Source organism: Tursiops truncatus, chromosome 3, assembly GCF_011762595.2.
Source record: "Tursiops truncatus isolate mTurTru1 chromosome 3, mTurTru1.mat.Y, whole genome shotgun sequence".
Taxonomy (NCBI): domain Eukaryota; kingdom Metazoa; phylum Chordata; class Mammalia; order Artiodactyla; family Delphinidae; genus Tursiops; species Tursiops truncatus.
This window is the reverse complement of record NC_047036.1, coordinates 71,995,379-72,022,305: the sequence shown is the minus strand read 5'-3', so window position 1 is coordinate 72,022,305 and position 26,927 is coordinate 71,995,379. Positions and strand designations below refer to the sequence as shown.

Below are 26,927 nucleotides of genomic sequence, written 5' to 3'. Positions count from 1 at the left end.
GGTATTATCTGCTGGGAACTAAGACTTTATGTGGGAGTTAAAACTTGTGATTCACATTTGTATTCCAGGACTATTAGCTCAAGATTTATCATGGTTTTGTTTTCTCCAGCAGACAAAGTACAGTCTCAAGACTGATCTAAGGTTTTGGATCACCAAAACAAAAAGTCTGTTCAGAGGACCAGCTACTTAATTTGTGGGACTCAGTGCAAAATGAAAATGTGGGGCGCCTTGTTCAGAAATCATGAAAAGTTTCAAGATGGCAATGGCAGAGCATTAAGCTGAGTGTAGAACCCTTCTAAATGCAGACGCTTCTACACGTGTGTGTGTGTGTGTGTGTTTTTCATGTGAATGTATATATACACAAACAAAACTTTTATATAAAAATTAGATTTTTAAGGAAACATGTCAAATATATATGCTTTTATATATACATATATGTGTGTGTGTATACACACACTCATAACTATTTCTCTTCCTTAAAAATTTCATCTCCTCTTAAAACTTGAGCTGTTACTTCTGGGAAGATGACTACAATATTTGTGTCTCTATCGTATTCATTCAACAAATATTTACCTTTTTGCCAGAATTCTGTTCTACGCATTTAGAATGGATATAATGATTCAGGTCCAAAACCCATCTTGGACCATAGAGGAAACTTAGGAATGAAAAAACATGGTGGAGCAACAAGATGAAAGGATCCTGGGTGACTGACATAGTGGGGCCATCGTGCCAACTCTGGACTGCCTATCTCAGACCTTTATGTGTTAATGTTATGTAAGCCACTGATAGTTTGAATTTTTCTGTTATTTTAACTGAATCTAAACCTAACTAGTAAAATAGACATCACAAATTTAATATGTCCAAAAATGGACTTTGGATTTTTTTCTCTCAAACCTCAGTAATGGCATCTTATATCCTTCCAGTTGCACAGGCTAAAATCCTTTTGGAAAGGGGTCCTTAACTTTGGGTTCATGAAGGCTCAAGGGGTGATGGAGTCTATAAACTTGGAAAAATTTACACCTATAATACCATGAACCTATAACTAAAATTTAATATTTCCTTCATTTATGATCACAGGCAATAAACCACAGTAGTGTTAGTAGTATCTGTGACATTGTCACCAATAAAAATCACAGATATTTTTATATCATATACAGTTGTTGCAGAAATTTCAAAATATCTTTAATACTTATCATTGCTTTGAATTATAGGAGCAATTATGAAGAAGCATATATATCACATATTTTCTAATATTTTGATAACAATATTTCAATATAATTGGCTTCCTTTGTAATCTTATGCATTTCATTTCATACACTTAAAACATTGTTCTAAGAGGGTGGTTCATAAGCTTCACCAAGGGCTAAAAGGGTCCATGCCATAGGAAGGGTAAAAGCCCTTTTCTTCTGGTCATCCTTGACCTCTCAGTTTATCTCATACCCATGTAGCAGAAGCTGCTAGGTACCACCAATATCTATTCTTCCTATTTCCTTAGTATCAGAACCTCAGGGTTTTTTGGCAGGGAGCAATAATATTCTCACTTGAGAGACTTCATTTCCCAGACACTCCTGGTAGTTAAGCATAGCCTTGTGACTAAGCTCTAGCTAAGGAGTTATAAGTCAAAATGTTAATATTTTGTAGGACTTCTGGAAAGGTTGTTTAAAAGGTCCGACTTAGCTGGATAGAAGACACAGAGAGCCACTGCACCTTTTTGAATGGCCTACTTCTGGGATTATTTTACATTAAAAAAAAAAACAGTCTAGGTAGAGTTCTGTTCCTAATTGATGAATACAGTTTCTAAATTCCTAACTGATACACTCCACTTATAACAAATCCTATTGGTTCTGCCTTCAAAATCTAATTCAAATTCAGAGTTTGAGTACTTCTCACTATCTCCACCACTGTTACACTTGTCCCATCAAATCTCACCTGAGTTATTGCAACAACAAATTCTAACTGGTCTCCCTTCTCCTGCCTGGCTCCCCATGGTGTTTTCTCAACAAGTGTCCAGAGTGACATTTTAAAATTCATAAGGTGGATCACATCACTCCTCTGCCCCAAACCTTTAACAGTTTTTTTTTTTTTCTCATTTCAAATGAAAGTTAAGTCCTAATGATGGCTTATGTAGTTTTATAAGTTGCTACCAATCTACCCCCTTACTTCTCTGATCTCTTCCCATTCTACCCCAGCTCACATAATTCCTGTCCCATCTGCCCCCTTGTTGTTCTTTGAATGTGACAAACATGCTCAAGGTAGGTGCTCAGTAATATATTTATCTAATGAATAACTGAGGGAAAAAAAAAAAAGAAGGCTATTTCAGAGCAATTTTTGCCCTAGGCTAGAATTATTCAATGTAGGTAGATCTGATTATTCCAAATGATTGGATTCTTATGTGTAATATTGATAAAATAACTATTTTATCTATCTATTTTATCTATTATCTAACTATCACTGATCATGAAAGGAATAGTTGTATCATCACTCTGACTTAGACAGTCTTGCCACAAAACCAACTCTCTTGATTTCCCCATTTCTCTCAACAGGTAGTCAGATTCAAACACTCAGTTATCCTGATTCTTCCCTATCAAAAATGCCATCATCTTCGTGATGTCTCTCAAGCTGGCCTTTTGCTTTTCATCCCTTCTGCTTCCCTCTATTTCAAGGTTCTATCGTCTAACACATGGATTTTACTGCAGGAACGTCCTACTGTGCTTCCCATCATTTCTCTCTCTCTTATCCTGAGTACTACCATTAGAATAATTTCCCTAAAAGACTGGTTTTAATAGATCCTCTCCAGCTCAGTATCATTTAATATTTATATATTTATTTACTGATGGTAAAAACTAATGTACAATGAAGCTTGTTACTAGAGGTAAAGAAGCTGAGGAGTCTATTTGTTCTTATTGCTATACTGTAAGTTCATAGCAAAATAATAATAATGAAATTTAATTATCCATAACATAACTGTCCACATAGTTGGTATAATTAGATATAATTACAAAGCTACTTGCCAGTAAAAGACTTGAAAAAAGATGTTTTAAAAAACTATGCTTTATGCATCTTCTATAATTCATTTCAATTCTTGCTTATTTAACATTTACAAGGTACATAGTACTGAACTATATGTTGTACTATGGGAATAGACAAATGAATACACAAATAGAGAATATTGGGAGTGTGTTCTATATTATCAAGCTACATAGAAATTCTGGTAAGGTATTGGGAAAAATGAGACAATGGGAAAGGGGAAAAAAGGTAATTGAACCATTGATCAATGAATCAAGGAGAAATACATTTGTTTTTAGGTGATTTGTTTCCATTGAACTATTTAGGTTATTTCAAGTTTTTAGAAATATCTGGCCATTAAATAGACAATAAGATGTACTAAATTTTAAATATTTAAATGATATTTCTTATGGCAAAAACTGCAAAAATTACAACCTTTAAATGTAAGCCTAGCAGTCATCATGATATTTTTAACAGAAGTGTATTGTGTTGAGAGAATTACAAAGGAAATGCCAAGGAAGACTCAATTTGACGCTGAGGTTCTATTTCATGTCTCTTCAGCAACATTTAATTTAACCTCAGAATCAAAACTATAAAAAGTACTTGAGAATCAACTGTAAGAATCACCATGGAGACCACACCGTGTTCTCAGGTCACATTAATGAGGTCTCTCCATTCTGCCAAAGACGAGTTCCTTGCATCTGGCAATGCTGCATCTAGTAGACAGAAAATTGTGTGGTTGCAAGTATAACAAATACACACTCAAATCAGCATCAGTAAAGAGGGGATTTATCAAAGGGATAAAACTGGCCATTTGAAAAACATTTGAAGAATAAAATACAGTTGGGTCACCTGGAAAGTGGAAAAAGACTGTTATAAACCCAACAACTTCCTTTCACCTCCCTCAGAGTGTTATGGACTCTGTTTGTCTCTGTTTACTTGTGGCATCTCTGCTCCCCCATAAATTATCTTGTTCTTAGCTTTGATTTGTTGTCCTTTCTCATGTTTTGCCCTGACCTTTCAGTTCAAGCATTTAGCATCTTCTGACTCATTGGCTCAGTATCTGTATTCAAAAGTCCGAGAAAAAGAATCCAATTTGTTTAGTTTAGGTCAGGTGTCTCCAGGTGGAGCAACAGGGTGTGGAGGCCTTAGTATATGGCCTTACAGGGGCTGTGACCAGTTAAAATACACATCATCTACAGTTTTGTGAAACCCTTAAGGGGTAAAGAGGCCGATGGCGATAGTATATTTCCAGCTCCATTTTGGAATCTTACCATTAATTCATTCATGCTTTTCTTCCCCACTGAGTTTAAGAAATTAAGATAATACACACACACACACACACAGACACAGTCTAAATTATCGAACAGCTGACAAAAAATTAAGGTTGTTATTTTGATCCTTCTGTTTGACTTGTTATTTGAATGAAAACTCAATGAGGAAATATTTATTGATTCCCTTCAGTGAGCTCAGCACTGGACAACTTGGGGTGGGAGAGGTGAGGAGGACAATAAGTGATAAAAGTGGTCTTTGACGTCCTAGGTTTTTCTAAGTTATGAAAAGTCTAAACCCTTAAAGGACCCTCCATTTCTGGTAATTACCAATGGGCTCATAGGTGTGTAGTCTACACAAACTTATTGTTGACCTGCTCATTCGTGACGCTCAATTCTTGCCACTACTGCAATCATACTCTCACTTCTCAGAACTTGCCCCTTCAACAGTCTTCACATGAGAGAAGGATTCTAGAAAATTCCCTTAGGCAAATTATGGGGGAAGACACATGATGTTTATTTATTTATTTACTTTGGTTAAGTGGCCAGCATCATTAAAAAAAAAAAATCAGGAGAATTCAAATAACAATATGGTTTTCTTGTTTCTCTTGAAAAATCTGAAAATCTGGCCTTTGGGGATCTGTATTTTCATACAGCTGGACCCACATAGTAGTCTCCCTCTTTAGATGGGGCATGAGCTTCCCAATTTGTCATCGTTCCCCTACTGTGTCCTGTATTATATGCAGCCTGCTTGACTCATTTTACTTAAATGCCCTGCCCTTGTAGGCATTTGTGTTTGCAAATCTTGATCTTTCTTAGTTCACGAAATTTACTGTATTCTTTTATTTTTTTCCAAATCTAACTTCTGGAGAAATTGTGACACATCTCCAGATTTGAGAATGTTTTGTGGTGCCACATTACACTCAAAATTGTGAGCCAAGTCAGAGACAAGTAATTTCTATTCTTTTAATTTAGGGACAATTCTTTGCTTACCTCCTCTGACATCTACTTCCAGAGCTAAGGAAATCCATTGTCTGCTTAATTTATTACAAAACGTAATGACAGTATGCCTGATTTAATCAATGGTCCTGGTCACCATCTGTGCAGGGAATCTAGTGCAAAAAGTGCCTCCTTGTGGTTTGCCCTAAGATTGCAGCACATGGAATAAGGCTCTTTCTGCAACCGTATTGCTCATCCCAACAACATAATTATTTTAAAAAGTAGTAATGTTAGGAAAAACTGTCCACTACTTGGAGATAGGCAAAAGAGTTAATTGAGTTTAGCAGACCTTCTGGGGATTATCTGATTATATAACATTGTGCATCTTTGATTGACTTTCTACTGAGGAGGCTATTTTACATCTCAATATCATAGAAATTAACTTGTACAAAACTAATCATAAAGCAAATAATGCTTGTGCATACCAAGGAAAATTAATTAATTTTGTGTCATAGATATAAAATTTATTTCTGCCTCATAGGAAAGATTACCACAAACATTAAATTTTATTGCCTTATTGGTAATTAACCAGTTTTGCATCTATTAGCAAGTTCTTTTCAGCATTCCTGATTGAGTGTGTATGCATGTATGTTTTTGAAATTTTATTTTAAACTGATTCTCCCATTATTATTAAGTTGAATAAAATCTTTCATATGTGTTCATTTTATATATACATAAAAGTAAAAATATATATATTTTTTTTGAACATAATACTTTAGCAATTAAATACCTGCTATTTTGGGCTTCCCTGGTGGCGCAGTGGTTGGGAGTCTGCCTGCCGATGCAGGCGGCACAGGTTCATGCCCCGGTCCGGGAAGATCCCACATGGCGCAGAGCGGCTGGGCCCATGAGCCATGGCCGCTGACCCTGTGCGTCCGGAGCCTGTGCTCTGCAACGGGAGAAGCCACAACAGTGAGAGGCCTGCGCACCGCAAAAAAACCCCAAAAAAACAAAAAACCCTGATATTTTGATTATTGTATTTCAATAGCTCCAAGTGAAAAAGAAACTCAGACAGGTTGCTAAATATGTAAACCTAAATTATACAAAAATTAGTTGTAGTGATAATTTTAGGTACAGAATATTTTAGGTATAGTGACTATAGTTTTGGCACTCAGTATGTAAACTTTTCTGTGGTAAAGGAATCTCCTCCACAAAGGAGTATTTTTTAATCCATAAAGGGGAAAGAGAAATTGGCTGTATTTTTTAATCCATAAAGGGGAAAGAGAAATTTTAGAAATAGTGAAATCAGATGAGAAAGCAAAAAAATTAGTGGTAAGAATGAAGACAGATTCAAGACCACTGTTTCAGCTGTCTTTCTGTACAGAGTATCCTTACAGGCCTAAAATCTTGGAAGTTTGTGTGCTCCAAAGTGAAGCCAAACTTCAAAGTGAGTTTTCACCTCAGTGACCCAGGGACACCTCTGGTTATTAAGGAAGGACATTAATTTACTACCCAAATACAATAGAGTCCTCTTTAACTGGACTGGAGTTTTCTCCTCTGTATATTTCTTTCCTTAGAATTGAACAATAGCAATTTGGTAGCTGAGGTCAGAGCTTTAAAAAAATATGATAACTGAGTGTTTTCTTCAAGAGCCGTTTGTCTAGTGGATTCATAAAGAAACAAAGATATTGCCATCTAGTGGTTTAATTGAAAAAATTCAGTAAAAATTTTTCTCATGAAGGTTCACATTAATAGTTTCTTTATGTGGCCCTAAGTTAAAACAACAACAAAAAACTTGCTTTTAGAAAGCAACTATTAATATACTTTTAAAAATTACTGTTTCAGATTTTGTCACTCTTTTTTTTCATGTTATATTCCCTAATTATTAAGCTCTGTAGAATATGAATTAGAGCAGGCAAAGATGTTTTCATAATTTGAAGAAAATATTAATAAAAGACAATGTTCCACTGAATAAATTGTCAGATGTTACACAAACCACAAACCAATGTTAAACCAAATCATAAAATCAAATTAATGATAAAATTAATAGCTCAAATCAAATTTTAAAAAGGAACTATATAAAGTAAATAGGTGTACATTACATACAATTATAATAGCATGTCTCTAAAGTATGGTCTAAAGCTAGGCTCTTATAACAGGAGCCTTTGCTTTTATTAAATAGCTACATTACAGCAAATTGGCTACAAAAGAGTATTCCATTAAATAAATATTATTTTATCATTCATTTTGATTATAAGAAATGTATTTCTATAAAAAACTCTCCAACCCCCAAACTTTGACATTTAAACATAAAAATTATACTTAAAAGTCCAGCAAAATTTCATTTAGAGGTAAACAGAAAATTCACAGATATTATCATTTATTTTCTGCATTGGTATAAATTTTTACACTCCTGTGTAAAACAGAATTACTCTGTTGTACTATAGAACTATTTCATTTCTTTTTTTAATTTTTTAATTTTTAAAAATATTTATTTATTTATTTGGCTGTGTTGGGTCTTCGTTGCTGTGCATGGGCTTTCTCTAGTTGCAGTGAGCCAGGGCTACTTTTCGTTGCAGTGCTTGGGCTTCTCATTGCGGTGGCTTCTCTTGCTGAGGAGCATGGGCTCTAGGTGCACAGGCTTCAGTAGTTGTGGCTTGCAGGCTCTAGAGCGCAGGCTCAGTAGTTGTGGTGCATGGGTGTAGTTGCTCCACGGCATGTGGGATCTTCCCTAACCAGGGCTCGAACCCGTGTCCCCTGCATTGGCAGGCTGATTCTTAACCACTGTGACACCAGGGAAGTCCCAAGAACTATTTCATTTCTAATAGCAGCATGAGAGACAATAGCTCCTGCAGATGTTCTGACTGCATCTGGCTATGATAGGGATTTTTCCAGGTTCCCCTTGGATTTTCAGATCATCATGTACCCAGGTTTCTTCAAAGGGGAATTTTTAAATAAAAATTTCTGAGTACTCTGATTCCACTTTTAAAGCAAACTTTATACTCTGGGAACCATAATGTTTACATTGAACTTAGCAGAGCCTTCTCATCCTTGGTCAGGAAAGTATCATGATGGAATCCATCCAGCCTGGGACAAACAAGAGAAAAGATGTCTTTTCATGGCATCTTCTAGGGTACATAAAAATCTAAATGAGAGACACAGAAACTAGACAGAGGGACAGATAGAATCCATTTATGATCCCTGTGTGAAATGATGAAACCTTCTATTCCAAAAATGGTTCAGGGGCACAGATTGCCATATAACCCTTGCGTAGTGTTTAGAAGTAAGGAGAAGTTTATTATATACAGTGAATAAACAACAAGGTCCTACTGTATAGCACAGGGAACTATATTCAATATCCTATGATAAACCATAATGGAAAAGAATATAAAAATAAATGTATATATATGTATACTGAATCACTTTGCTGTACAGCAGAAATTAACATTGTAAATCAACTATACTTCAAGGAAAAAATATATATAAAAGAAAGATGACTGACAGTAGATGGTAAAAACAAACAAACAAACAAACAAAAAGAAGGAGAAGGAAGTAGTATTACTGTGTATACTCCTTCTCATCCTGCAGGCCCCCAACCGACCCACACACAATTTTTGTCAGGGTTCAGGTAACTACAGATCCTGTTGTGGTTCTAATGGAAAAAAGCACAAACTCAAGGTTTGGAGAAAGATTTGATTCTGGCATCTAGTAAGAAGGCTACATGCAGGAACGAAGCCATGTGAGCACACACAAGCCAAAGCTGGGTGACCACATTCCTAATCCTTGACTACATTTCCAATTTTGCTGTCATGGAGCTATTTAATAAAAGCAAAGGATCCTGGTAGATTAAGTATGTAATCTACATTTATATCTACTAAAAGCAAAAGAAAAAAATTAGACAATGTATTTTCTTTAGGTACGTTAAGTTACCAGGCAAGTCAATCAAGGCAAAATATTATAGAACTGCTAAACTTCAAGTGCTATTTGTAAAGTGTGTTGACAGGCTCTGCTGAAACAGGTCACACTATTTGTCTAGAAGAAATAAAACATGTGTCTGTCAGTTTGTAGAAATGTCAGCCTTTTCTCTGTCTATATAATATCTAGATCTATTTGTTATAGGGGATAGTTTCTTCTTCAAGATCTTATTAAAAATATAGAGCCTTGCCCCTCCTCTCTCAAATACTACTGAGTTAGAATCTATGAGATTGGGGCCATATCTATTTTTAACAAGCTCTCCAGGTCTTTATGATACATCTTAGTTTGAGAACTATTCTTCTAGACACCATTAACAAAACCAATAAGACTAAATACTTTCCATGGAAAAGGTTTAAAGGCAATCAAGGGTGAAAAAGTGGAACAACAGGTCAAATTTAATAGCCACTTAGCTGGAGGACTGGCAGATCACCAGTGAGATTCCCACTTTATAATACCATTGGTACAGGGAATAATTTTTTAATGAGTCATATTACCATAGAGGGCAACCTGATAAAATCTCTGTGAAAGAATGGAAATTCTCAAAATGTAAACAGTAGTATTTATTAAACCAGGAGTTGCTTATTGAGTACCAACTACATGCCAGGTGCTATAAATAGGAACTAGAATTACAGAGAAAAATGTTTTCCCTTAAGAAGCACTTAGTATAATAAATTGACTCCTAGACTTCAGTAGGAATAAAAATCACCCTGGGTACTTGTTAAGAATACAGATGCTCAGTATCTGATTATGAAGCACATTGGTCTAATTAGTAAGTAAGAAAGTAAACAGACATTTATAATACACGTGGTAAGTTTTAAGAGATATACAAAAATGTTATTGGATCACTGATCTAGATCAAGAGGGAAGGGTAAATGTCAGGGATAGGCTTTTATAAAAAGATCCCAACTTGAATTCCTGAATAAAAACTAGTAGTTTTCTAGATGAAGAAAGGTGGTGAAGAGCATGAAAAATGGCATTGAATTATGAGAAAGTGTGGCATATATGAGGAACCAAGGAAAGTTTCTTACATCTGGAATTTAGGAGTTAAGAGTGAGGCACAGGGGAAATGTGATTGGAGAAGTAAGCAGGACTAGATCATGAAGAGTCTTGTATCCTAAGCTGAAAAGTTTTATTTTCACCCACAAATAAGTGGTGAATCATTGAAGTAGAAGGTAACTCCCTCTGAATTGGGTTTTAGAAGAAGCATTCTCATAGTCCTGAATGAAGGGGTTGAGTGGGGTAGTGGTGGGGAAAGAAAGGGAGCCTGGCAGGAAGGCCAGTTAGAAGGTTACCTGATAATTCAAGCAAGAAACGTGAAATGCCTGCTTTAAGGAGTGTTGCTGGGAGCGGAACATGTTAAAGTGATTAGATTGATGGAATGAGAGGAAGGTAGAGTGAAGGATGACTTCTAGGTTTTGTTTTGAGTCCATTCATCTCATCTCCTTGGTAAGAGTGCTTCTTCTTTTTAATTGGGAAGACTTTCCCTTTGGAATCTTAGTATTTTGTACTTTAAGTAACTAATGTCATTTGCTAGGGCTGGTTATGTTCCAAATGCTACCATGACAAACACATTATCTCCCTACAGAAGATGCTGTCAATGCCCTTCCCATATCCTCTCAGCCCCCTCCAGAGGTTCTGTAGTCTTCACTGACAGTTCCTGGAAAAATCCAAAGCTTCTTACTTCAAGCCCTGAACCTTTCTCTGTGAGGGCTTTCTCTGACCCTGGAGTGTGCCTGACCTGTGCTCAGGGTAAGCCAGAAGTGTATAACAGTTAATACCCCAGGGGCAACCCTCAATCAGTGGGGAATAGAGGTCATGGATAACTATCCTTCCAAGTTTCCTAGCCCATTAGTGGAGGATTCCCCAGCAGGATTCCCTTCCTTGTCTCACTTTATCACACCCTCACCATGTTTCCTGGGATCACCTCCCAAATAAACTACTCGAACCCAAATCCTTGTCTAAGAGATCGCTCTGGAGGAAACCCAAACCAAGGTATTCAATTCTCAACGAACTCAATGAGAGTGGTAGAAATTATTTTTATCACTGTTTTACATATGTGCAATCTAATGCTTGGAGAAGTTAAATAAATTGTTCTTATCACTTAGCTGGTAAATGCTAGAGCCTGGATTCAAATCCAAAGCCTGTGATCTTAATACTATGCTATACTGCCAGTCTCAAATTCCAAGATGTAAACCAGGCATCACTAACTTGGAGTGAAAGCCAGAGGCAGCCTGTCAGTCTCTTTTGAGCAATATTGAGACTGATTACTATTTTCAGATTCTGGTCCTTATTATTATAAAGGTTGAGCCTGAGACTTGGCTGCCAGCATATGTTTCCTCTTTTCATGTCCACTTTAGAAGGTTGAAAATTCATTATGTAGTTTCTTCCTCTTACGGAGAATGGTAGTCATGTAGAATTTAGAAGCTGAGCCGATCCCTTTTGAATGAGGTAAATATAACAATGTAATGGCAGAAAGTGGTATGATACATCAACTATTCTTAACCCTTCGTTCTTCTTTCAGATTCCCCTAGCACTTTCATGGTTTAATTCCTGGTTAAAAATTTGAAGTGGAAGTGAATGATGAAAGGAAAAGGCAGCTGCTACTTGAGGTCATTAAAAATAATATATCCAGAACTCAACTCATATTTTCCTCTCCTTGCCTATAATGAAAATAACTCACGTTGAAGGGAAGTATGGAGGAAGAATATCAAAAATCGGAAGATCTAATTTCAGATCCTTCACCAATTAAGCAAATGTGACATTAAGCAAATCACCTAGCTTTTCAAAATCTTGGTTGTTATCTGTGGAAAGAAGGCCTTCAAGTACAGATTACCTGTAAGTTCCTTTCTAGTATTAACATTTCTGTGATTCCATCCAATCCTGATGGAATACTAGAGTTACTGGAATGAAGGAGTCTCAGCTTTAAATATACTAGTCTGCCATCCTAGTCCCTCCACGTGTTTTGTACTTTCCTAAATTCATGCATTTTTCCTTTGATTTTCCTTCCATCTGAAATGCTTTTGACTCTCTTATAAAATTTCAACCCAACTTTAAAATTCTTTGCCTTAATGATTGTAGAAATTATTGTGCCCTCCTCTGAATCATCAAGCATTTATTATTATACCACTCATTCATATGGCACTTTACATTTATAGCACAAGAAAACTCTGCAAGAGACATTACAATAGGCATAGAGTACAGGATTAATGGCTAGACGAGTGGTTTGGACTGTAGTTCTCAACATGTGGTGGACAAATCACATTGTTTCTATGACCATATTCCTTTCTCTCTCACTGATCAGACCCACACTAGTGTGTCATAACACTCCAAGTTGAGTATAATTAGTATATAAATGAACTCAAATAATTATACAGGCCATAATGCACAAAGTGAAGCAGTTCATTTGCAATAAAACGAGTGAAGGGAATTCCGGCATAAAAGAGCTCAAGTCCCACAGAAACGGGGCAGCAGTACCTTGGCTGTGAGCGGGGGCAGCATCTGTAATGCTAAATCTTCAATTCTTTAAGACAAGCTAGAAATTGCAAATTTTTGTTCCTTGTTCCTGGTTTGTAAATATTCGTAGCAAAATCAAACATTTTAAACATACCTTCTGTAGGTCTTATTAAGCTAGTAGGTGGTCTCTGGTCATCTCTTCCTTAGCCCATTACTTCCTCACTCTGGCTTTTCCAGTGAGATTACTCACCCAGAAGTTACCAGTTACCAGCTTTGTGACCCAAGAAAAATAACTTAACATGTCCTAGCATTAATTTTGTGTGTGTGTGTATGGCACTGACCTCACAGGATGTATGAGCAGTAAATGAGAAAACACCTGTAAGACATAGCACACAGAAATAAGCATTCCATGAATGTTTGTTCCTACTATGCTTGAATCATGCTGCAGTCTGGCTTCCTCCATCAACACGGTATAGCCATCTCTGTCAGTGCACAATCTCCCCCCTTCACCTGCCAAGTTTTAACTCTTTTGAATAAGGTCCTTCTCAAGTTGTGTGTAAGTTTTTTGATGGTAAAGACTATCCTTGTTCTTCCCCCACACTTAAAAAATCTTTTTATTCTGGAAAATTTCAGTCATATACAAATGTAGAAACATAGTACTATAATCAACCCCTGAGTTGATTATCCTCACAATTTTCAACATGTGGCCAATTTTGTTTCATCCACACCCTCATCAAATCCCTACTCTCCTACCCTACACACATACTGGATTATTTTGAAGCCAACTGTAGACATCACATCATCTCATTTGTAAATACTTCAAAATTTATACAGTGTCCTAAGGAATGTATGAAAAACAGTGGTCTTGTGGGAAGATTCTTAGTGATGATAGGGAGGGGAAGGGCAAGCAAGAAGGGATGGTCTCATAATAGAGTCAGGTTAAAGGAAGAAATTCTTTCTCCAATTATCAGGTAAACCTATGTATATAAGTAGTTTTCTTTCTACCTTATAGTTCTCTTAGGAGAAAATTTCAAAATACATTTTGCATAAATCTTGATCAACAATAGAAATGCTATGACCATTTTAAATTAATCCAGTCTGGCCTCCAACAACAACCTTTCACTAAATGTGCTCTTGCTGAAGTTACCAATATTGCCAAGTCCAACTGAGTTGACCACTTCCTCCTATTTGGTTTTGAGCACAACATTTTCTCCTGGTTTTCTTTCTTTCTTATATTGACCATTCCATTTTACATGCCCAGGATTTCATCTTGAACTTTATTTTTTTTTAACACACGCTACTTTTTCTAGTTGATTTTATCTAGTTATATAGCTTTACCATTTAAATACTGATGACTCAAATTTATTCCTAGCTTTCACTTTTTTCTGAAGCATCATACACCCACACACGTGTTTATACAAAGGTTCATACATTTTAGAATAAATTTTAATGATATAAAGAATATGTTGCACAAAGCTGTAAATATTAGTAAAAATAGAAAATATTCTTTATTATAAATTCCATATAGTATATCAATTATTGCAGAATTCTCTCATTGATTTTTGTCAAAACCTTGTATCTGTATTCAAACTGTGGTTGCAACTGATAAAACAAATGTAGTTCCAATATAAATGTTCATTAATTCTTTTCATTATGTCGATAAGTAAGACAACACTAGCCAGCTCTTGTACTCCACTAATATTAGAATTCTCTCTGTTCCTGGATTATGCCAAGCTTCTTCCTTTTGCATTTACCCTTCTTCTGCTCTTTTTCAGCTCTTCACTAGACTGGCTTCTGACCCCAGTTCAAGTGTTGTAGAGAAGCTTTCCCTGACCACCCTATCCATGCAGCTTTACATACTTTACTCTCTATCTTATTGTTCTCCTTTATTTTCTTCATAGATATTTAGCAATGATCAGTTCTAAAAAAGCAAGGCATGTATCTAGGTAGGTTTTTATTTATATGAATGGATGAGTCACGCTTTGAATGAAACAATTCAAGCAGTGCAAAAATATATCCAGGAGATTTCCACTTCCTGGAAGACGGACTAGCTGTACTTTTCCAATTACAATTAAAAATACTGGGCATAACACATAAAACAAACATATGAAGATTCTGATAGGTAAAGAGAAAGCAGAGTAGCTAAGGACTTCAGGATCTAAGGAACAAACAACATGGTGAGTTGCCTGGATTTTTTTTTTTTTTTTTTTTTTTTTTTTTTTTTTTTATGCACATCATCCCAGAACGAATACCGGAGAAGCCGGCAACCTGAAAATGACAATGGGCGCTGACAAAGGCCCAGCAAAAGCCTGCTCCCTTGAACCAAATGACCAGAAAAGGGCAGCCTAGCAAGACAGAAAACTGTTAGAAAATAACCAATTTACCACAGAAGAAGCTATGGCCCCATCCCCACCAATGCCAGCAAAGGCCAAGTGGGGAGCTGAGACTTTATCCAATTATATCTTTATCCTCCTATAGGCTGTCCTCTCTATAGATGAAATTTGTTCAAACACCCAATCCTATAGCTCCCCCTGCTTCCTTGGACCCTCTCAAATTACTCAACCAGAGACAAGTCCTTTCTTACACTCTTTCTTTCTGAGACACCTCACAGTTCCCTCATGGTGTTTGCAGCAAAAATAAATAAATAAATAAATTCACTTGTTCAACTACAGTTATTTCTCTTAGTCTTTGGCTGAAGAGCATTGACATTGTGAAGTGGGCTTAATCTCTCTTTATTATTGTTGTTATTATTATTTTAACTCAAATAATAGTATGTTATATACACTGGTTTGTACTTTCTTTTATTTCACTTAAGGATATATTTCAAACATATTTCGTATTAGTATGTACAGATCTGCCTTATTCTTTTAAACAGGTGCATAATAATTCCATGCTATGGATATAAATTAATATATTTAACTGCCTTCTGTTCATGGACATTTAGTGTTTTTCCAATCTTTTTCTAAATGGCAATGAATAGTTTTGCACATACTTTTTGCACAAGTACATCTACAGGATAATTTCAGGGAAGTATAAATGTTAGTTCAAATGGTATGTGCATTTACAATTTTGATACATATGAACTCCAAGGCTCTCCAAAGAGGTTGCCCCAAATTACCTGTCAACAATGCATAACGAAGGCTTTTCCTGCTATTTTCCATAGTAAGTTTATAATTCCAGACTTAGACATTTGCAAATCTAGTAGGTGAAGATTTATATCTCAGTGTAATTTATTTGAGCGCTTAACTTATTTTTAGAAAAGCTGAGCAAGTCACATGTTTAAAAGCTATTTATATGTCTTTTTATGTGAGCTGTCTTCCATATATTTTAGGTTCTAATATAAAAACGTATTAAATGTTATATATAACAATATATAATATACTATATAACATGTAATATATATAACATATAACATGTAACATGTTACATATAACATGCAACATATAATATACTATATAACATTTGATCTCATTTCAAATGGTATTTTACATTCTATTGAATTTGACTTGAGGGTTTATTTGGAAATATAAATATATTTCCCACCCTATCATATGCAAGCTACTATTGTGTTTCTTTTATCTACATTCAGAAAGTTTTTCTTTACTTTGATATTCAGATATTGAGTTGTTCAAGCCCTAAACATAATTATTTCAGTGTTGCATTTCTATTTTAGTTACCAGTTACCACACTTTACTCTTCAGTCAAAACACTTTTTTCTTTTAATCATTTTTTTTGTATAATAGCCCAATCCTCCCTCTCTCTCTCCCACCTCCCCTTCTTTTCCCTCTCTCTTTTTCTTTCTCTTCATATCTTAGCTGTTGCAACAGTAATCACTTTATATAACTGGATGCCCCAAGTTTGGGAGGAAAGAGAAGACTTTCTTTAGGAGCATTATGATTTATTAAACTAAAAGAACCATTATTTCCCTCCTGCTCTTGATATTGTCTGCCTATAGTATGTAGGTGGTAGCTAAAAATAACTCTGTTAATCTTCTCTATATTGTATTTAGTAGCATGTTTAGTGACTCATTACTAAAGAGAATTCATCCAAAAAATGCAAAATCCTATGTTTCTAACTGTTGTGATAAGAACACAATTTGGGTTCAAAGACAGCCTATGAATCTACAATCATGAGTACCTAAATACAGCTTACCTGGTTTTTAAGAAATGTAAAGCCAGACAAAGAAGCCATGACATTTTTTTTGCTTTAGCCAAGGCTCCCCAAAGCGGGTTACCAGACCACTGCTGGTGACTAAATATTCTGATCTGAAGAGATCTGAGATTAATAAGTCATTTTCAATTTTATGCAGTGCTTCATAGGGAAGCTTTCAATCCATCACAATAACTCAAAAGGCTAGATGGCTTACTTTGTAAGTGGAAAGCAGCCTCTTAAGGATGTATATGTTCCACTTCACTTTCACTATATTTTTCAGCATATTTTGATCTTAAGTTTTTTGTTCTTTCTAGTTAATAGTATTAAAGTCTATGTGTATTCACTGCTAGAAGCAGGAAGTGTGGCTAATCCTAGACCTAAGTGTGACTAGCTATATTGCCCTGAGCTCTGGGCACAAGAAGTCCCTACTCAGGGCACCACACTTTGGAACCCACTCTGGCTCTTCCTCAGCTGTACTTCATACGAGGTGAGGAGTCTCAGGGGCCTAAGATATACCTGTCTGAAGAGTAGCAGAATACGCTACCTTAAAATGTGCCTCTGACAAAAAAAAAAGGATTTTGAGCCGAAGGCAATTAAGAAGCAGCAAATGCAGAAAAGCTCTCTCTACCCACGCCCTTCAAAGGATACAAATCCTCCCTTTATTAGAGACAGACCCTTATTAGCCCAGAGGGGTAAACATGTTAATAAACTTCTGTTTGTTTTTCTCTTGTTAATCTGTGTTTTATTACAGGGATCTCAGGCAAGAACTCAAAAGGGTAGAGGGAAAATTACTTTCCTCCCCTACACACCCAAAGCCTACATACCCACTTCACGACCAAGTTCCAGATACTTGGGACCACAGAATTCCCTGTGCAAACGGCTCTGAGCCTGCCTCTAGGGTTTTTGCACAACAAGGACCTTGCCACTGGAGTGTATAACCTAAGCACATGGGTGGCCAAGTGGCCGATATTTGCCAAGGGTGAGAATGAAGATTGGGCTTCCAGGCTGGCGTATCCACACAAGTACACTACAGGCCCCTCACAGTGTGGGGTGGAGTTGGAAGAAGGAAGGAAAGGCTGAGTTGGTCTGGATCTTCCCACATTACCAGGATTCAGTATGAAACACTAAGGAATGAGAATTCTAACTTTGAACCTGGACTTCAGGTCATTATGAAGCTATACTTGTCAAAGTAGGAGGATAGAACATATTTTATTTAACAGCTTGCCAGCCTGATTTATAACTTTAAAATATTTGTATGTAAGGTATTTGGAGTCTCATTTGCACTAGCCCTCACAAATGTTAAGGAAGTGCTGGGGACTAGGTTCCTTGTCCTCCACTGGGTCTTTTATCCTGACTTCAGATTATTCAATTTGTTTTTCAAACTACTCATGAAGAATGATTTTCTGAAACTGTGGTTCTTTTTTTTTAAGGGGAAACTAACATTTATTGATTGTCTTAATGGATACTTTAGATTAATTAATTTATTTAATCTTCATAACAACTCTGTGAAGTAAATGTAATCTCCATCACAGGGAAGAGGAAACTTAAAAAGTAAATAACTAGTCCTTCACAGCTAATGAAATAGCTAACTGGCTTCATCAAACCCTCCAGTCATCATTTCATCCCACCTCCTGACTTTTAGTAGATGTCCTGACTTCCTATTTTACTAAGAAGTTTGAGAACAGGTACAGTAAAAGTCCTCAAATTATCTTCCACCTCACGGTCTCTGAGTATCTTCACCCTACCTCTCTTTTTTCACTCTATCTTCTTTCCCTTTATTTAGATAATCCTCCACTTTTGACTCCAAGGCATCTAGTGTTATCAACTTTCTCTTCTCCTACCTCACGCCTCTCTTTGACCTGTACCTCTCAATTGGCTTCTCCCCTGATAAAGCATTCCCTATTCTAAAGGAATTTTTAAAACTTCCTTTGACTTGTTGATATCTTTATTAATTCCTTAATCTTCTCCTCCTCTTGATAGCCGAATTTCTTCAAAGTGAAGTTAATCACTGCTTCATCATTCTTTAACCCTTTACAATCTATATTCCCTAATTCTACAAGACTTTCATCCAAAGACCCTGTGAAAAACTAATATTTTTTAATGGATAACATACCTAATAAAATGCATAAAGTACAGTAATCTTAACTGTGCAGTTAAAAGATTTTTACATATGCATACACTCTTATAACCACCATGTAAATCAAGATATAGAAGATTTCCACCACTCCATAAAGTTCCTTTGTGCTTCTTTTCAGTACATACCATCGGCTACTACCTACCCAAAGGTAATACTGTTGTGATTTAGACAAACATTGATTAGTTCTGCCTGTTGTTGAACTTTATACAAATGGAATAATGTGCTACAAATTCATTTGCATGTACTCTTTTGTATATGACTTATTTCACTTAAAACAATATCCATGAATATCCATCTTTTTGTTGACTCTATGAATAGTCCTTTATTATTTTTATCACTGGTAGTATCCCATTGTATGACTACACCTCACTTTCTTTGTCCTTTAACCTGTTAATGGAAATTGGGGTTGTTTCCAGTTTGGAGTTATTATGAATAAAGCTGCAATAAACATTCTTGTAAGAAGCTTTCTAGGGAGACATACTACTTCACTTGGGTATATACCTAGGAATGAAATTGCTGTGTCATAAGGTAAGTGAGCTTGACATTAGTAGAGACAGACAATTTTACAAAGTGGCTGCTTTATTTTACACTCATAGCAGCAGTGTTTAAGAGTTGGCCCACATCCTTGCCAGCATGTGATATTGTTAGTCTTTCAAAAAACTTTCATTTTTTAAAACGTTAGTCATTTTGGTGCATGTGTGATAATATTCATTGTGGTTTTAACTTGTATTTTCCTAAGAACTAATACTGTTGAACACCTCTTTATATGTTTATTGGCCACTTAGATACCCACTTTTGCAAAGTGCCTATTCAAATATTTTATCCAATGTTCTTATTTGGTTTTTGTAGTTTTATAATTGATTTGTAATGCTTTGTCAGATATATGTACTGTAAATGTCTTCTCCCAGTCTGTGGCTTGCCTCTTCACTTTTTTAATGGTGTCTTTGATGAGAGGAATGTAAAATTTTGATGATATCTAATTTGTCAATTTTTAATTTTATGATTAATGCTTTTTAAGTTCCTATTTGAGAAATCTTATCTGCCCTAAAGTCATGGAGATATTCTCCTATATTTTCTTTTATAAGATTTATAATGTTTTCTTTCATGTATAAGTCTATGATCCATCTCAAATCAATTTTTGTAAGAATCAGGTTCATTTCTCTTTTGTGTGACATCTGGTTGCTGCAGCACCATTCATTGCAAGATCTTTTTCTCATTGAATGATATTAGTGCCTTTGTAGTGAATCAACTGACTGTATGAGTAGGCCTACTCCACTGATACATTTGCCATTGATTAGGGCTAAAACTGAGTAAAATGTTAACTTATAGATTTTTGTAAATGATTTTTGTCTGGTAGAGAATGTAACACCAAAGGCTACAGTTTATTTTGACCTGTAAAACATTAACCTGCAGGACATTGTAACCTAGCAAATTTATTTCAGCACATCTTTTGTGACAACCTACGTACACTCAGTTTCTCTAATTTTTCTATAAACCAGCTTTATCATCTTGCTGGTTTCCTGATTAAAGAGTTAAATAGATCTTGGAAACATATTCATAGTCATTCTACATTTGTACGATAGTCATATCTTTAAATTTTGAAAATTATACTTTGACGACACTGAGGCGTTAAATGTTATTCCAATGAGTTACGTGAACGGGGTGACTAGCGATGCCATTATCCAATGTAGAGAATACATAAGAAGTCTTTTAGGAGAAAATATTCTTGTTTTGGTATATTATTTTCCATTAAGATGGACATGCATAACATGCAAATGGAAAGACTGAGAGTAGAGGGCTAGAGGAAAAAATCTGAGAAATTTTGGAGTTGTTAGCATGTTATGTGATTATTGGAATTTAGGAGATGAGAGGGACTAGAGATAGCATGGAAGTACTAAGGATATAATTCTGTAAAACATAAACATTTAGGGAGTAGGTGAAGAAAAGCCATCAAAGGAAACAAGGAAGGAGTAGTAAAAAGCAGCCATAAGAGCAATTTTACGGAGTAAGTGGTCAATGTGCAGATGCAACACAGGGGACAACTAGGATGGAAATTGAAAAGAAGCAATTGAACTTAGCAATTAAGAAGTCTTTGGTGACCTAGTAAAAGCTCTTCCAGTAGAGAGGTAAGGATGTAAGCCAGATTTGCTGTGGGTTCGGAGAAAATGAGATATGAGGAAATGGATGCTGTATAGATTGTTTCAGGAAGTTTGGCTCTAAAACCTAAATCAGATCATAATAATTCACTGCTTAAAACATGCTGATGGGTTTCCATTACACTTGAAATAAAATTCATCTCCTTATCATAATCTGTTAGGTTCTATGTGATTAGGACTCTGTTTATCAATCTGCCTTTCTATACCACTCTGCCACTCTCATTGTGCTTCAAACTTATTGAATTCTTTTTTTCCCTTGAACATGCCAATCTCGTTCCTATCTTAGGGCCTTTTTGCTATTGCCTCTTTTTGATACACTCTCCCTCCAGACCTTTGCAAGGTTTGTGCAACAGTAATGAAGGCATCCTGGTCAGATCTCCCTTTAAAAGAACCTGCTGTGAGGATCATTAGTTAACACCTTCGAGCTGCTCTACCTTCAGATCCACTTACACTGAGACCACACTCACCCTGAGATCTAGCCAATGAGTGAGTACTGCAGGGATATCAGAGCTAGTGTTAGGCTATTTCTGCCTAACACAGGACTCCTTGAAAGGGCAATTCTTGCTTTGGGGTTCCTCATTGGCCTAAGATTTTCTCACAACTACATTTCACTCTGAAGCTCTTCCTACCTAATTTTCCTTCCTTCCTGCTCTCCTTTCCCATGTGTCACAACTGGATTGTTGTTTGAAGACTCTCTTGCCTTCTTCTTGCCACACCTTATTCTCACAGATGTTTCCTAGTCTCTGTCACACCCAATTCTATCTTTTCTTCTGGACTTTACAGGACCTGAGGTAACACAGCTGGCAATCATTTTATATCTCAGTATGAATGTCACTTTCTCAGAGACCTTCCCAAATTTGTAGTACTCAACCTCTGAGTATTCAACTCACCTCTTATCTCACTCTCCTGTCTTATTTTTGTCATAGGATTTATCATTGCACTAAAAAATTTTTAAACTGCTTTAGGTATGCTATTTTAAAGTAAACTACAAATATTTTGAACATTTCACCTCTAAACATTTTAGTTTGTATCTCTAAACAAGAGAACATTTTCATAGATTGACAAAATACTATTAGAATGCCTGACAAAATAATTTGCTTGTATCATCTGTCACCCTGTCCATCTATCACCCTGTCCATATTCAAATTTTCTCAATTGTCTACATAATGCCTTTTATAGCTGCTTTGTCCAAACCAGTATCTAATTCAGGACAAGGCATTCTATCTGGTTGTACTCTCTTCTAAGACCCTTTTGATCTAGGTCAGCCCCTTTTTTTCCATGCACTGACTTGTTGAAGAGAATAGCCATTTGTCCTGTAGAATGTTTTACTTTCTGGACTTGTCTGATTGTTACCTCATGGTGCTTTTTTTTTTTAAAAAAGAGGTTTCCTTATCTCCTATATTTCCTATAAAATGGAAGATTAAACATTACAATTTAATAAAATTGAAGTTAAACATTCTTGGCTAAAAGATGTAAGAGGTTGGGTTGGGTACTTCATATTAATTACATTAGCAGATATTTGATATCTGGTAATACTCCAAGTTGCTGATGCTAACTTAAACCATTAGATTAGACTGGTGACACCCTGTGGTAAAATTACATTTTCCCCCTTGGGACCAGAAAGCCACCTATGTGGCATTGCTTTGGAAATATATAAAGATACAATTCTCCAACACAAATCAATTTTTTTAATGCAGTTATTTTATCTTGAATTCAATGCTTTTGTCTGCTTGTTTACTTTGCTTAATGGAGTTTTTGCTGTACAGAAATGTTTCATTATCATATAGTAGAATCTGTCAATCTTTGCGTGTTGTATTAATCTTTTAGGGCTGCCATAACAAAATATTGGGTTGGCCAAAAAAGTTCGTTCAGGTTTTTCCATAAGATGTAGCGAAGAAACTTGAAGTTTTTGGTCAACCCTGTACAACAGACTGGGTGGCTTAAACAACAGGAATTTATTTTCTCACAGTTCTGGAGGCTGGATGTTTAAGATCTAGGTGCCAGCAGGGTTGGTTTCTCTGGAGGCCTCTCTCCTGGCTTGCAAATGGCTGCCTCCTTGCTGTGTCCTTACATGATCTTTTCTCTGTGTGCACATATCCCTGGTTTCTCAACCTCTTCTCATAAGTACATCAGTCCTGTTGGATTAGGGTTCCACCCCTGTGACCTCATTTAACCTTAATTACCTCTCTAAAGAACCTACCACGAAATGTAGTTACATTGGGGGTTAGAGCTTCAATATATGCATTTTTGGGGAGACACAGTTCAGCCTATAACACACTTATATAGCATCTGACTTTTGTGTCGCATTTAGGCAGGACTTCACCACTCTTAATATTATAAAAGCACTTCCTCACACTCTCTTGTAGTAGTTTTTTAGACTTCATTTTTTATTATTAAATCATTCAACCATATGAAATTTATCCTGGTGTTAAGTTTGTGGTATGAATCCATCTTTATCTTTTTTCCACAAGGCTCAGTTCCAATACAACTTATCTAACTATTAGGGAAAAGCAATGGACTAGATGTGATTTTGCCATAGACTAGATTGGATGTTTTAATACCAGAAAGGAAATCATAATTATAGAAATGGGACTTATTCTTATAATCAACCATGAAAAGAAAGCTATAAGATATGCCTTAGACAGAAAGCAACCGGAAGGAGAGATTGGGTAAAATATACTTGAAAGCAGTATTGGAGAACAAGAAAATAAACTTCTTTCTTGTTTGGAACATGTCAAGGTCAGATTGCATAGTAAACAGTTTTCAATTATAAAAAATAACACCTCCTTGTCCTTCATGTATTTTGCAAATATTTTTCCTACTTCATTATTTGCCTTTCAATTTTTTAATCTTTGTATTTTTGGGGTTTTATTGGTTTTATTATCATACTTGTCTTTTACACATATATTTTTTCTATCTATTGCTTGCAATCCATTCAATTTTTCTTCTTGAAAACATTCTAGATGTCCATCTATTTATTTTAGACTAATTGCCTTCTAAGCCTTTTGTATCTCACCTTTTCTCTTTTCATTGAATTATGAAACATACTAGTTTTCTCTTGCTGCCATAAAAGATTACTACAAATTCAATGGCTTAAAACAACACCCACTCACTATGTCTCAGTTTTATAGGTCAGAAGTCTAGGTACAGTGTGGTTCAACTCAGTTATCTGCTTAGGGTCTCACAAGGCCTAAATCAAGGTGTCAGAAGTGATGTGCTCCTTTCTGAAGGCTCTGAGGATGAATCTGCTTCCAAGCTTAATCAGGTTGCTGCCAGGATTCAGTTTCATGCTTTTGTAGGACTGAGGTCCCTGTTTCCTTGCTGGTTGTTGGCTGGAGGTTGTCTCAACTTCTAGAAGCTGCCCACATTCCTTGACTCATAACATCATTTTTTCTTTTTAAAGCCAACAATGGTGGATTGAGTCCTTCTCATTATGCACATCTCTCTGACCTCTTCTGTCTCAATATGGAGAAAGTTCCCTGCTTTTTAGGGCTCATTAGATTAGACTGAGCCTACTGGAGAATCTCCCGATCTTAAGGTTGGTAACCTTAATTACACCTGCAAAGTTCCTTTTGCCATGTAATATAACATATTCACAAATTTCAGGAATTAGGGTATGGACATTTTTGGTGAGCCATTCTACCTCCCATACTAGGTTATAATTCTTGTCTTTTATGTCTATCTTATTTTTTTATTTCACTCATTTTTATGGAGTATACCTCTCAGAGCGTAAATGATGACTGAATTTTCTGAAATCTTTATTATGTTCTCACATTTGATTTTTGTCTTGACAGGGAATAGAATCCTAAATTTAAATAATTTCCCCTTACAATTTTGACAGTATTGTCATCTATCTAATGTTTCTGATAAGAAATCTAATGCTAATTCAATAATTATTCTTTTATAGGAGATCAGATTCTTGTCTCTGAAAGCTTTTAGGCCTTTTTCTTTTCTTTTTGATTTATGAAATGTCTTATTGATGTGGCTAGGTGTGGTTTCTTTACCATTTATTTTGTTCAGCGCTAGGAATATCTATCAATCTGGAGACTTGTGCTACTCTTCAGTACCTTGAAATTTTTCTTCAAGTATTTATTACTTTGATAGTTTTCTGCCTCTTCTCCAGTTGTTGCTCTCTCTTTCTGGAATTCCTATTAATCATATGATGGACCTATTGAATTAATCCTCCACATTTTTTCAAGTTTTCCATGTTTTTGTCTGAATGCTATATGTTCTGAAATATTTCCTCAATTAAACCATCTCACCATTGTATTAAAATTTTAATTTCTGCAATCATATTTATTTTCAAGTCTTTTCTTACTGTTAGGATGTTCCTTTTTCAAAGTATCCCATCCTCCAATACAGTATTTTCTTGACCACCTCTTAGAAAGCTTAATATTATTAATTTATTATGAATTTCTTTTGGTTCCTAAGCTCAGTCTTCCTAGATAGCTGTTTGTTTTCCGTATTTTTATCTTTCATGCCATTGATTTTCTTCCTATCTCTGATGGTTTTGATTTTTCATTAATTTTTTTAAGAGTGAGGTTCTAGACAGAGGTGAAGAGAAAGAATAATGGGGAGGGGAATCTGGAGAAACTGAAGTACAGTGGTTTCCTAAAGAGCTTCTAAATTTACATTTTGTATTTAGCCCTCTTCTCATTTCTACCCTCTACTGTATAACTCTAATCCTAGGGTCTCTCTGGGACTCTGCCAGTCAGATCAACTCTCTCTGAACCTTTAGTCATCTCCTGCAAATTCTGAGATGCCACTTTGATGATCTGTGTCATTTGTTAACAGGCTTCCATGTCTCTTTAGATCTTTTAAATATTTTTCGAAATATCTTGTCTGCTGATGGTTTTTCTCCAGGTCACTTCAGTATTAGAAATTAATTTCTCAACTATTGTTTCATTAAGCTTTCAGGAGGAAGACTAAACAAATACTAATGCTACTATCTTCTTAAATCAGGAGTTTTATCTACTTTTGGCTCCGGCTCTGGACTTACCATTCTGATTACCATATTCTATTTTCCCAAATTATTTGCCCACAAAACCCATTCTCCACGAAATGACCATAAACATCTCACAAAATTCTAGTGTTTCAGAAACCAGGTGTGAAAAACACTAACATTTTATTAGGTACATTACTTGTCATGTTAAAAAAAAAGTATCTTTTATACTTGGTTTATTAATATGTATTTTGTTAGGAATGGGTATTGAGTATTTTCCAGTGTTTTTTTTGACATTTGACATGATCACCTTAACCTAGAATTATGATTAATTAGTTATGATTAATAATTACAGACTTACATTTTGAACTATATATTTTTAAAATAAACACTACTTGGTTATAGTGAAATGTTCCTTAAGACAATGCCAAATTCATTTTGTCACTGTCTAGGACTTTCGCACATATGTTCACTAATGAATATCAAATATGAGGCCAACACATACAATGGTGAGCAACACGCACACACTCTCATCATGGAGCATGCATTCAGTACTTTAAATGCTTTTTAAGATGCTAAGCGTTGTGCTAGTTTCAAAAATTAAGCTAAGAAGCTCTCCATCATGCTTTGGATTTAAAGCACAAGAATTAGCTCTTTAAGAATTTTTAAAACTCACCCATACATCTGAGTAGGCTGGATGCCTTTTTATTTTGTGATACAGAACTTTGGCATCATTTTTAAGTCCTGTCTATAGCTATTAACCTAAATCAGTTTTCTACCTTTTGAGTCCTTATCTTTGTTTTCCTTGAAAAGTGACTATTTCATTTTGGTATTAATATTTATTGGCAGAATGAAGTTGTATAAAGTATTTTAAAAATTTTTAAACCTCCCTTTTA

The 26,927-nt window shown here is 35.6% G+C and overlaps 1 long non-coding RNA gene across 2 annotated transcripts in view; it reads right to left on the bottom strand.

Moving 5' to 3' along the window:
• Positions 1-234: 234 nt before the first annotated feature.
• LOC141278296 (uncharacterized) overlaps positions 235-26,927 on the bottom strand; it is a 28,600-nt gene continuing 1,907 nt past the window's right edge. The window contains exons 1-3 of one of the 2 annotated variants that reach the window (XR_012330751.1): positions 23,057-23,167; positions 6,007-6,165; positions 235-3,722 (exon numbers count right to left, since the gene is read on the bottom strand). This is a non-coding gene — a long non-coding RNA (uncharacterized lncRNA). Of the gene's footprint in view, positions 3,723-6,006; positions 6,166-23,056; positions 23,168-26,927 lie in introns of those variants that run through there. The other variant, XR_012330750.1, reaches the window with a different exon arrangement.